This window comes from Sminthopsis crassicaudata, chromosome 2, assembly GCF_048593235.1.
Source record: "Sminthopsis crassicaudata isolate SCR6 chromosome 2, ASM4859323v1, whole genome shotgun sequence".
Classification (NCBI taxonomy): domain Eukaryota; kingdom Metazoa; phylum Chordata; class Mammalia; order Dasyuromorphia; family Dasyuridae; genus Sminthopsis; species Sminthopsis crassicaudata.
The window spans coordinates 141,738,142-141,750,506 of record NC_133618.1 but is presented as its reverse complement, the minus strand read 5'-3'; the positions used below and the strand labels follow the sequence as shown (position 1 = coordinate 141,750,506).

The window sequence follows — 12,365 nt, the reverse complement described above, 5'->3', positions numbered from 1 at the left end:
TGCCTATTATTTAAGTAGGGAAATTCAATTGCTTTTTGGCTGGAGAAGCTGAACTGAAGGGGACTTGGCTTGTAGAGCAGTCTAACTGCAAAGCATAATAAATTGTGACTAGAACCCAGGCCTTTCCCATACTTCCACCCTAGCATCTATTGAAAAAAAAATCTTCTGAGAGGAGAGGGGCTGTCTTAAAGTAATTTAAATGAAGTTTAGGATTTGAAATATCAGTTCAAGGAGCCCCACTGAAGTGACATTAATACTAGCAAGTAGGCTAGCTTTAATTTTGGGGGGTAAATGCCTGACATAAACCATTAAGGAATCCAGCCCTGCCCTATGGATGGCCCTAACCCATGTTTCTCTGGGGCCCTCTATACTAGGAATGCTCTTCTTTTGATGAGTGCAAAAGACTAAAAAACAGCATGGGACATTGGGGGTGGAAGGGGAAGGGAGGGGATAGGAACGGTGGAGAAAGGGATGGGAAGGAGAAAATGAACCTTCTTGGCAGCGTTCCATAGAGACAGCAAACAGAACTCAGGGTGTCCGGGGTTCTGCTCATCCGGAGTCTGGTGCCAGCATGGAATTCGCTTTTAAAGAACAACATTGGCCAAGTCTATTTTTATCCCATCAAATTAAAGTCTGGTTTCATCTGGAGCTCGTCCCTTTCTCTCAGCCTCTTGTCCTTCTCCGCCCTAGCCGGGGACAGAGCTGGGAGCTGAGGTTCATTAACTGCAAGGAAGTGGGCTTTGCTATCCCTGGGAGATCTCAGAAGTAATAGGCTAAGGCTTGGCAGTCAGGAAGGGTCAGGGCCAAGGGGCACCCAGTAAGTGCAGCATCAAACACTGCTCTGCCAGGAGAGACTTTGACAGGCCCTAAATGACAATAGTGGCTGATCAATAGAATCAATAATACTTATGTTATCATTCTTGGGAAATCACCCTCCCAAGGAAGAAAATTTTCTCCACCTAAGGTTGTTAATAGTTGTTTCAATGTTATGAATGAAATAACAACAACAATAACAATAATAACCAAAGGAAAGAGAGTAAACTACTTCAAATAAAAGAAAATACTTCTTTTAGACAGCAGAAAATACTCTAGTTCTGGAGGCAGACAACTTGAGTTCCAACCCATGTTTATCCACCTGGGTGAGATCTCAGAGAAACTGAATACCCTCTCTAGACCTGGGGAGGCATTGGAGCTGATGACCTCTGGGCCTCTCAGTCCTAGCCGGGTGATTCTATGGCCTGCTGAAGATTGGCTACTCCTTCAGCTCAGGGACAATGTTTTTGCCTTTATTTCAACCCCTGATGCATAAGTCCCTAAAGATGACTGATTGATCAACTAACTGACAAGAGAAAATTGATGGATAAATTGAAGAAAACAAAGGAACTGGCCACAGAGTAAGAAAAGTATTTAAATTGGGGATGATGGATCCCCTTCTATATTGGTCTTAGGAAGGGAACCTTTGAGATTTTCCTGTGACCTGATTCTCTTGGGCCTTTTGGTTCTGCTTCCACTTCTGTAGGAGAAAGGAGAATGAAGAAATAGTAGCAACCATTTTCCAAAATAGCTAATCTGAGGTGTAGGGTGAGACTGGTCACATCTCCCACAATCCAGCTGAGGACATCCAATTCCCTCTCCCTTTTGTTTTATCCTGAACAGCTCTTCTTATTTGCTTATACACCTGTGTTTGTGTGTGTATGTGACCAGACAGAAAGAGAGAGAGAGAGAGAGAGAGAGAGAGAGAGAGAGAGAGAGAGAGAGAAACTAGAAGGGACTAGATAGTTGCTCTGGTCATACAAGACATGACACAGGTCACTAAGAAGAGCCCTTTCCACCCTAAACAATGAGTGACCTATACTGCTCAGTGAACCATGGAGTGGAGCTGGTGGCTTTCATCAGACAAATCCCTTGTTTCCAATGTATAGGGATAAGGGATGCATTAAAAATAAAGGTACCTCACATTTCTTGAGTGCTTTGCACCTTACTAATTGATTTCCTCATAACAGGCCTTTTAAACAGGTGTCACAAACAGGAGAGAAAATAAATCCTGAAAAGTTGAATACTTGCCTAAGGTCATACTGCTTTGCTCATTAAGTCAGAAAACTCAGGTCAACTGAATCCAGGAAACTTTCCCTTCCTCTGTAGCACCTCCCTTGCTTTCATAGATTTCACTCAGTTATATAGTGTCAAGGTCAGAGGAAGAAATGGTCCTACTGTGCTCTGCCCCAGTCAGGACACAGTTCTGGATGTCACATTTTAGGAAGGCTGTTGATAAGCTGCATAACACCTTGAGCAGGGTGAGCTGGATGGTAAAGGATCTCAAGATCACATATGAGGCTTACTTGAAGGGACTGAGAATGTTTAGCCTGAGGGAGGAAAGAAGACAAGAAGGGGCATGATCACTGCCTTCAAGTGGATTTGAAGGACTGTCATATGAAGGAGAGAATAAACTTATGTTTGTAGCCAGAGGGAAGAACCAGGAAAAATGGGTAGAAAACTTTAAAGAGGAACATTTTTGTTTTATTTATTTTGTTTTTAATTTATGGTATAAAACAAGCAATTTTATAACATAGCATAATAAAAAAAAGATTGCATACAAAACTGCAAATTTATTATGCATGATTTGCTATCCCTTTAAATACATAATAAAATTAACATATAAATTTCTTTTTTCTCCCCATTTTACCCCATCCTAGGGATGGCTGCTATTAGCCACAAATAGGTATGTGTATATTTGTTATTTGTGTTATGTATGTGTGTGTGTGTATGTGTGTATGTAAATAGATATGTGTTTATATATATATAGTTATATATATAGATACTGAAACTATACCTATTTGTATATGTATTGTGTGTATATACATGTATGCATAAACATATATAATAAAAACATTTATATGTATATAGAAAGATAGATATAGATCTCTATCTATATACATCTATTTGTAAATATGCTTATATGGAAAATTATTCTATACACAGTTCTATTTTTCAGTTCTTTCTCTGGAAGCAGATAGCATCTTCCCATATAGATCCTTTGTAGTTAATTTAGGTTTTTATCATAGTCACAATGACTTTTTATTTGAATAAGGGACCAGGGAAAAGAAATCCTCTATTCTTCAAGCTTTCTTTCAATCTGTCACTTATTAGAAATTTTTGAACACTCCCAAAGTGGAATAGGATGCTTCACAAGGGACTGGGTACTTGTTCTCCTTTTTCCTCCTTCTCCCATCCCTCTCTCTCTCCCTTTAGTGCCTATTTTATAGTAAAAGCTAAGTGACCATTGTTTAGAGTGAGCTTACTTGTTTAGCTGTTGTGGCTTGGACCTGTGTCATTCTATAATTCTGATTGTCTAAGCCCTTTCACAGTACTTGAGAATATCTAAGCAGCCTTTTTTGAGAAATTTGCAAACACAGCAATTTTATAAAATTACCATTTAAATTTAATTCATTTATTATAAAATTGTGAAATTACAATTATAAAATTAAGGCAAAAGTCTGACTGTGGCAATGCACCAGATTAATCCTAGGCAAAGGTTTCAGTTCAAGGAATCAGGGAACAGAAATCCTCTATTTTTCAAGCTTCCTTTCAATCTGTCACTTATGCCTGAAATTCTACCATTACATATTAGTTACTTTGACTTATTTTGTTCCTAAATGAAATGCAAATTTGAATTAGTTTACCGGGCCCCTCTTGTCTCAATAGTTATGGGAGTTAGTAGTTATTGCATTAGTAGGAAAGGGACAATGGGTACAATGAGGAGGTAGGCAGTAGCAGAAGGGAGAAAGCAGGTTACTGAGGCAGAAGAGGAAAGATTTTGAAGACAAATTCAGCTTGCTTCAGAATTTTTCCCCATGTTCTAGAAGTACATATATTCCTACATTACAAATACATGATACATACATGTGTTTAAAGTTACTGAGCCTCTAGTTCTAATTTTCATTGTTTTCTAAAGGGGGGAGGTTCATAAAAGGCAAACTTTGTGTAGAATTATGTTTGAAATTTTTAAGTAGGAAGAAATTAAGAGGAGTCCTTGGATTTTCTTTTTGGAGGTCTTAGTTCAAAAATAATAGTTCAAAAATGCTATTGTAAGTGATCTTCTTTATAGGAGAGATGTCTGGTGGGTATAAGCTGCTTATGTTTAAAAATGGATGCAAAAGGCATCATCCAGGAAATTTATGACTGAAAAAGGCAGTGGGTCCCAGTTAGGTATTGCAGATAGACTTGACCCTCTGGAATGTTGTGAGACCTCAATTAGGGCCTTGGGTTAGTTCATGGAAGAGGCCCTCTTCAGAGGGCTTATGTGGGGATGTGGGTAGAAATGTGTAAGATGAGAAAGTATGAGTGGCTTCCAGATCAGTGAGCCCACCCACATGGGTGAGCTCTCACAACTTTTGAAGAAGTTAAGAATGTTAGGGATGCCTTAGATGTCACCTAGAAACATCTGCTTTTACTCTTTACTTTTAGAAACCTAGGCCCAGAGTAGGACTCTGAAGGTGCCTTGAAGGACATGTTAAAGAATCTGAAGGTAATGCGGAGTCATAGAAAGCTTTTGAGTGGGAGAAGGATATGAAGATTATGAATCCTGATAACTTTCACCAACACTTCTAGTAGGTCTTCACAGACTAAACTTATTGTGTATTTAATATCATAATTCTTCAAATATTTGAAGAACTCTTTTATGTTCTTCCTACTTTCTTCTCCAAGAGTCTTTTCATCTTTAGATTAAAACTTTCCATTTCCTTCAATTACAGTTCCTCTATCACCTCAACCACTTTCTTTGAGTTGATTTAGAGATCCAAGATCAAGTCCAAGCTTGACTGGAACATGACTCCCCTTCTCTGAAACTATCTTCTTTCTCTTCTACTTCAGAATGTGTACCAACACATTGTTGTACAATTGTGTTATACATCGTGTGCAACAAATGTGTACCAATTCTTACTGGGGAGAAGACAATGCATACTTGAAGCAAACAGAGAACTTTAAGACAGAATCTAAATTGTATGGCCATAAAGTCTAAAAGAGATCAGCTAAGGCATAAATCAGTAAAGACTGGAAGAGTCAGGGATAGCTTTGGGGAATAGATGGGAACTGAATTGAACCTTGAAAGGTGGTAGGTAGGGGAATTGGGAAGAGAAGTAGAGAAAGTATCAGATCTAAGATCCAGCAATTTTCAATATTTCAATATGACAATGGATTCATGATCTTATCATATGGACATTCTCTTCAGCGATGTAGCCCCAATCAAAGAAGTCCCTCCACATTGCATATTGCTCCTCATCCTGTGCAATTCTTTCTTGTCTTCATCTTGTAATCCCTCCTTGGAGGGATCTATGTGACATTTTGGGAGCCTGAATATCAATATAACAGGTATGTGGGCTGTTGATGATTCTTTTTTCTTATCCCACTTTACTTTCTCACCAGATAATTTTTTAAAATCCTTTGTAGAAAGAGGATGAAAAGATTATAGAGCTAGAAAGGACCTCAGAAAACTAGCCGGATTCTATAATTTTACAGATAAGGAAGTTGAGGCCCAGAGAGATGAATTGGCCAAATAGATTAAATGTTTTAGCCAAGGTCATACATGTTTGATTTCTAAGAGCTGATATTTTAATCCAGATCTTCTGGCTCCAAAGCCAATGGTATTGCTTCTATCCCACAAGGACCAGGGACCATATATTGGTTTTGCCATTTATAAATTGAGTGATCTTAGGCAAGTAAGCATCTCTATGAGCTCAGCTTCTTGTATGAAATTGTAGAATTGAAACAAATGACCTCTAAAATTTATTCTAAATCTAAGATCCTATAATTCTCTGATGACATCTTATAAGCCCGAAAAAAAACTATTAGGATGAAATTCTAGGTCACTGTAAATAATCTTGGATGGGGCAGCTTTTTATTTCCAAACTCCCTTCTTCTTCAACAACCTGTACTTGAATACTTTTTTCTCCCTCTTTTCTCTCCCATTCCCACCTCCAAAAGTTATTCCACAGCTTTCAAAAGTGTAGGCCGTGCCAGTGATAAATTGCTGACTCCTTCGACATGCATATTGTTCAATTATTCACAGATGTGTTTGGCCTGACAAAAGCCATTGCTTCAGCATTCTGTCTGCTAACCGAAGGCATTCATGTTACTGTAGACTCAGCTATCATTAGCACAGACTTTTAGCAGCTTTCATCCACCCTACCCTTCTTCTTTCTTCACTTTATCATTTGTTCTTATGATTTAATTAGCACAAGAGTGGAGTTGGCTACTCTTCATTTATCTAGGAAGTCAAATAAACTAAGCTTAGACCGAATTCCCCAAGCTGGGTAGCTCTTTCCATTATTCATCTGTTCTGACCCCACCAGGAATGTTGATTCTTTGCAGATTTCCCACACCTAGGCCTTTGGGGAGATTCCCAATTCCTTAGCTGGCTAAAGAACAGACTTTATGTCTGTTTCCTTGGCAAATGGTGTCATTCCAGTGACTTGTAGATTGTAGTTTGTCCTTCTCTCTCTAAGAGGGCCATGACATCAGGGAGGAGATGCTATGCCATGCAGCAGAATTGGATTTAAGTGAGGGAAGGCTGGGCAAGGTCACTTGCCTTACTTTCCCCTCCAGAACCTTCTGGGTCCAGCAGATCAGAATGACTGGAGATGGCCCTGGATGAAATGGGAGACTTTGGTCTTTTTAAGCTAAGGCCCTTAATAGATCACTGAGACAACTCCCAATCATTGATTAAGGCCAGGTAAGAAATAAAGTAAATAATAGTCTATTTTACTTAGGAAAAAAAATCAATCTGGGAGGGGAAGAGCCTCAGGGTTTCTTGCCAAAAGGAAATAATAGCTAATTGCATTTACTCTAAGTCAGTCAGGGCCCAAAAAGTGACCAAGTGGAGCTAGGCCTGGAACCTTGTGTTGGACAATCAAGAAGAGCTAACCTTTTTGTGAAGGGATCTCTCAGAGTTGTTGGGAACATAATATGTAACTTTACTTTATGTCTGGTAAAAAAGAGATCGTCTCCTCTTGTGAGAGGAAATGGTGATTCAAGGAGACCGAGAGGCAGTTGCTGTTCTCTGACCTCTCTGACTGAGAGGCCATTTCATTGTCTGACCTCTCTCCTCTTCCCTCTGCCTCCAATTTATTTTCCCAGTCCACAAGCAATATTTGCCTCAGTAAAGGCTGCTTTGAAATTCCTCTAGATGTTCACAGCTGAGGAGGCTCTTGGAGAACTGACCTGCCTCTTACAGTGCACTTAGGCATGGTCCTTAGCACAATGATTCCCCTTCCACCATGGAGCTTACCTCCAATCAAAGTTGGGCTTTAGTAAATATCAAAAGCCATTTACACAAACAAAACTGTGTCCCCTCTTCTCCTTTCTAAAATTACTCAGAAGCCCAGTGCCTTTACTTTGACTATGAACCAAGCTAAGGGACCTTACCCTCACAAAAAACCCAAGTTTTCTATTCTTTCCCTTTGTCATCTTTTATTTCTATAGCCTTGTCTGGTTTTGTGCATAAAAAAATATGAGGGAGAAAAGGAGTAAGGGACACATCAACTATGACTTTATCACTATATAGGATGCCCAGTGAATATCTTCACCAATGAAGATTGGTTTACTTTCAAACACACTGCACCCAGAGGAATGGAAGTTACTTGAAATGTGATCTAGTTTACAGAAAACAGTAAGCATTTAATAAATGCCTATTGAACTCTTAATAAATGTTTGTTGAATGAACAGAGAACAAGTCTGTTCCTTCTTTCATACAAAGCCTTTCTAATATCAAAAGACAGGTATGTTCCCATTATTTTTTTTTTCTCTTTGGTTCTTAAGAGTCCCAGTATCTTCAATTATTCTTCCTATAACTTGGTTTTCAGTCCTTTCTCTATTCTCATCACACTCCAGTTTGTCAATGTCCCTCTTAAAAGCTGAGGCCCCATAATGATTCCAATATTTCAGGTATTGTCAGATAAGGATAGAGTACTGAAGGATTATCACTTCTTTCTTTGTAGGTTGCTACAGCTCTAATAAGCAGGCCAGGATTATAGTATGAGAAGCAATATGGTATAGTGGATAGTGAAACAACCTCAGAGACAAGAAGATTTAGGTCAAATACATTTTGAGCAGAAAGGTGTACAGAGGTTAAAGTATAGGACCTGCAGTCAGAAAGACTCATCTTCTTGGGTTCAAATATGGCCACAGATACTTATTGGCGTTGTCATTTCTGGGCAAGATATGTCTCCCTGTTTGCTCCAGTTTTCTTCTGTGTAAAATAAATTCCAATATCTTTGCCATGAAAATCCCAAATGGGGTCAGAGTTGGACATAACTGAAAGTCACTGAACAACAGCAGAACAGCCTCTCATACACGCTGCTGGGGACAAGTCACTTAAGCTGTCAATCTGTATTGATACAGAAAATTCCACACTGGGACCTCCCTACATAGATAAAATTACAGGTTTACCTGGTTAAAAATAATTATAGACATTTTCTTAAAAGCCAAATAATGCTTATATTAACTGTGAAAATCAGGTAGAGGTCTCAGATCCCTTACAGAGATTGCAGCAACACTAACTACCCCTCCCCCAACAACCTGTACTTGTATAGTTGATTATTTTGACCTTAAAAAAAGATTTTTACATTTATCTCCATTAAATTTCATCTTGTTAGTCTTGACTCATCATTCTAACTTGTCAAGATCCTTTGTAACTTTTATTCCTTCATCTAATAGATGGACTAGCTCTCTGACCTTTGTGTCCTTTGCAAATATGATAAATAGAGGGTTAGGGAAAGGTATATTCAAAATTGGCGGAGACACAAAAGCGAAAGACATCAATAAGCCTCAAAAAAAAGGAAAGAAGGAAAAATGAGTTATATATGCTCTTTATATCTTTATCTAACACTAAAAAAGATGGGTAGGACATGGCCAAGGAGAGTCTTGGGGTACTCCAAAGAATCCTCCTTTCTAGTTTGCCATTGATCTACTAATTCTCACTTTTGTTTCATCGGGTTTGAATCCACCAGCGTGGAGCAAAGTGAAGAATACTGAAATAGAGAATCACAGGACTTACCTTCAAATCTTAACTCTACTGTGATTTTAGACAATTCTCTTAATTTCTCTGGATTTCAGTTTTCATCCTTTGAATTAAGGAGATTGGCCTAAGTTGTAACTCTAATATCTCCTTGAGTTTTAAATCTGTTGTTTCACCTGCATATGCAGATATCCAGTCTGTTTCTCTGATGTATATAAGTTGTAATGATGTAAGATATACAAGTATATATTTCATTTGGATATCCAGTAGCCATCTCTTACTCAATATAGGTAAAAGTTGATTTTTTTTCCCCCTATCCCAAACATATACATCCTATGGCTTCCCCATGGCTGTTGAAGAAATTACCATCTTCCCAGTCACCCAGCTTCACAATCTCAGCTTGACGTTAAAAACTGGGCTCCCTCCTTCCCTTGTAGATTTTTTTCTACTCACCTTCACACATGTTCTGGACAACGTGACTTATTACAAGAGATCAGTGTTACATTTCCCACCTTCATACCTTCACAGAGGTGGTTCTCTGATTCTGGAACACATTCTCTTTTATTCTGTCCAGTTGACTTCCTAACTTCCTCCAAGGATCTGCTTATGTGCTAATCAGCCTTTTTCTGATCCTTTCATTTCTTAGTCTTCTATTTGGGATATTCCATTGCAGAGCTTTGCTATGTGGCACCAGTCAGTATGGATCAGGTCAGGAGCAGAAGCAGGGTGGGCAAAGGAAACCTTGCTTAGAATGTAATATGTAGAGGAGGTAAATCAAGGAGAGAAGTATTATAAATAATAACTGTAATATCTACCTAGCAGAGTTCTTATGAGGTTCAGGTGGGATCATGCATGTAAAGTGCTTTGTGAACCTTATAGCACCATAAAAAAGTCAGCCATCATTATGATTAAGCATTTTTTAATAAGACTTTCATAAATGTGCATATTTTAATTCTGGAAAATCCTACACTTTATGGCATGCAAGTATTTATTTTTTGATAAATCTGTGAAAGCTCAAAGCCCCCAGGAGACAGTAGCCTGCAGGGGCACATAATTTTCAAAAGAAAGAAGCTCAATGTTGAAATCTAGCTTAGGATCCATAGATGCTTTGTCATGCACAGTAGAGCACTGTTCTTGGAGTCAGGGCAACCTGAGTTTTAATCTGAATTCAGACATTTCCTAGTTGTGTCATCCTGGGCAAGTCACTTAATCTCTATTTGCTATTATTGTTTTAGGATGAAACATGAAGGGGGTGTAAAGGACAAAGAGAAACATTATAACAACTGTAGTGTTAAAGGTATCATTTGAAAAAAGATCTGTGATTCTTTTTAAAATGAAGTATTAACTTTAGTTATGACTTTCCTGTGTTGTAATTGCATCACTGATTTTTTTTATCCCAAGTGAAGGGCTTTATATTTAGAATTAATAAATTTCATCTTATTAGATTTTACCCATCATTTCAGCCTGTCCCAGTCTCTTAGATCTTGACTCTATTAGCCAACTTTATGTCATTTCTAACTCTGAGGAGCTTAAAAATCAATGTTTTTATCCAAGTCTTTGATAAAAATGTTGAAGAGAACAAGAGTAAGAACAAAGTTTTCTGGGCTAACAGCAATTTATTGATCACTGTTAGATCAAGACAATCAATCAATTCTAAATCTTTCTAACTTTACCACCATCTAGTCCACATCCTATAGAATCATAGAATCACAACTTCTAGTGTTGGAAGTAATCTCAGAGGTCATTTTGTCCCACTGATACCTGAATAAGGATCCCCCAATAAAGGATGCAAATGTTTATCCAGTTTTTATTTGGAGAGTTCCAGGGTGGGAGAAGCTACACTACCTTTCAAAATACTTCATTTCAACTTCAGACAGTTCTAATTGTTAGCAAGTTTTTCCTTCTATTGATCTTTTTTTCCTTCTATTGATCTTAAAGGTTTTCCTCTTCAGCTTCTGCCCCCTCTGCTCTTCCCCCCTACTCCCAGTCCTGCCCTCCTGAGGCTAAGAAGAATCAATCTAACCTCTATTGCACATAGCAGCCCTGTAAATACTTGAAGGTAGCTATTATATCCTCCTTTACACTTCCATGAATCTTTTCTTTTCCAGTTAAACATCCCATATCATTCAATTGGTTGTCAGGCAGCATAATCTCTAGGTACTCCATTGGACATTTTTTTTTTTTTTTTTTAGCATTGCAATGTCCTTCCTAAAATGTGACACATTCTCCATTTTTCACACTATTATGTTGTTAAGAGACTTGGCTAGATAATTCTTCCTTGAGGATTTAACACTCCAAACACCTACAATTTCACTCCTTCATTTAAGGAATTAATTTCCAAGCCATCTAAAATTTAGTAAATGGTCTTTGAGAGCTGCTAATGCCCAAACAACTCATTATCTTGTGGGTAAGTTGGTGATGAAATTTTCCAAATTAAGTTGGACTAGTGCTTGAAACTTGGGCCTGGAGTCAAGAAGACCTGAATTGCAACTTGGTCTCAGAATCTCAAACTGCGTGATCCTAAACAAGTCACTTAAGAGTCTGCCTCAGTTTCCTCAGGTGTAAAATGAAGATAATAATAGCAGCTGCCTTGCAGAGTTGTTGTGAAGATCAAATTAAATAATATTTGTAAAATACCTGTAAAATATTAGGTACTTAACAAATACTTGTTCTCTTCTCCCTTTTCCCCTAGGAAAACAAGTTATTACCAGGCCATTCTGGGAAGGCCTTCTGCTCCATGAGATCTTCCAGAAAATGTATCTGGCCTTGGAGAGCTCAGGATCACTTTCACACCACAAGGAGATTCTGAAGTTTTAGAAATGCAGTTGTAATATTATTGTAAGAGACTTTATCAGCTGTCCTAATGAAATTCAAGTATTTCCCTAATATGCTCATTTAGTAACCATGATGAAAAAAAAGAGAAAAAGAAAAAAAAAGAATTTCCATGGTGTGCTAAAGCTCTTTTGTTACTTTTCCTTTTTCCTTCTCATCAAAATCATTTTTGTTTGCCTTGTCATAATTTTATTTTTTTATCCTTCTGGAGTACACCTATATTCTATTTGCTTTTTGTATTTCTTATACATATCTTCCTTGTTCCCAATCCTTTTCCCTTTCTTCTACTAGATTCCTTTTTTTCCTCTGAATTCCTTGAAGTCTGTTGCTTCTGAATTCTTAGATATACATCAGCCTCTGCTAGTGTAATTATCCTTTACTTTTTTAATCACAAACTTTAAAAAGGCTGACCATTGTCTTCTAAGATTTCTGTCATTTCCATTTTACCAAACAATTTCTCCTTATTAGTTAGAATTGGGTCCAGATTTTCTGTACTCCTCATTGCTTCTGCTACTTCTGAAAG

At 37.9% G+C, this 12,365-nt stretch overlaps 1 long non-coding RNA gene across 1 annotated transcript in view; it reads left to right on the top strand.

Moving 5' to 3' along the window:
• Positions 1–11,888, top strand: part of LOC141553282 (uncharacterized) — a 36,207-nt gene extending 24,319 nt beyond the window's left edge. The window contains exons 3-4 of the long non-coding RNA XR_012485370.1: positions 2,694–2,719; positions 11,703–11,888. This is a non-coding gene — a long non-coding RNA (uncharacterized LOC141553282). The remainder of the gene's footprint in view (positions 1–2,693; positions 2,720–11,702) is intronic.
• The last annotated feature ends 477 nt before the right edge of the window (positions 11,889–12,365 follow it).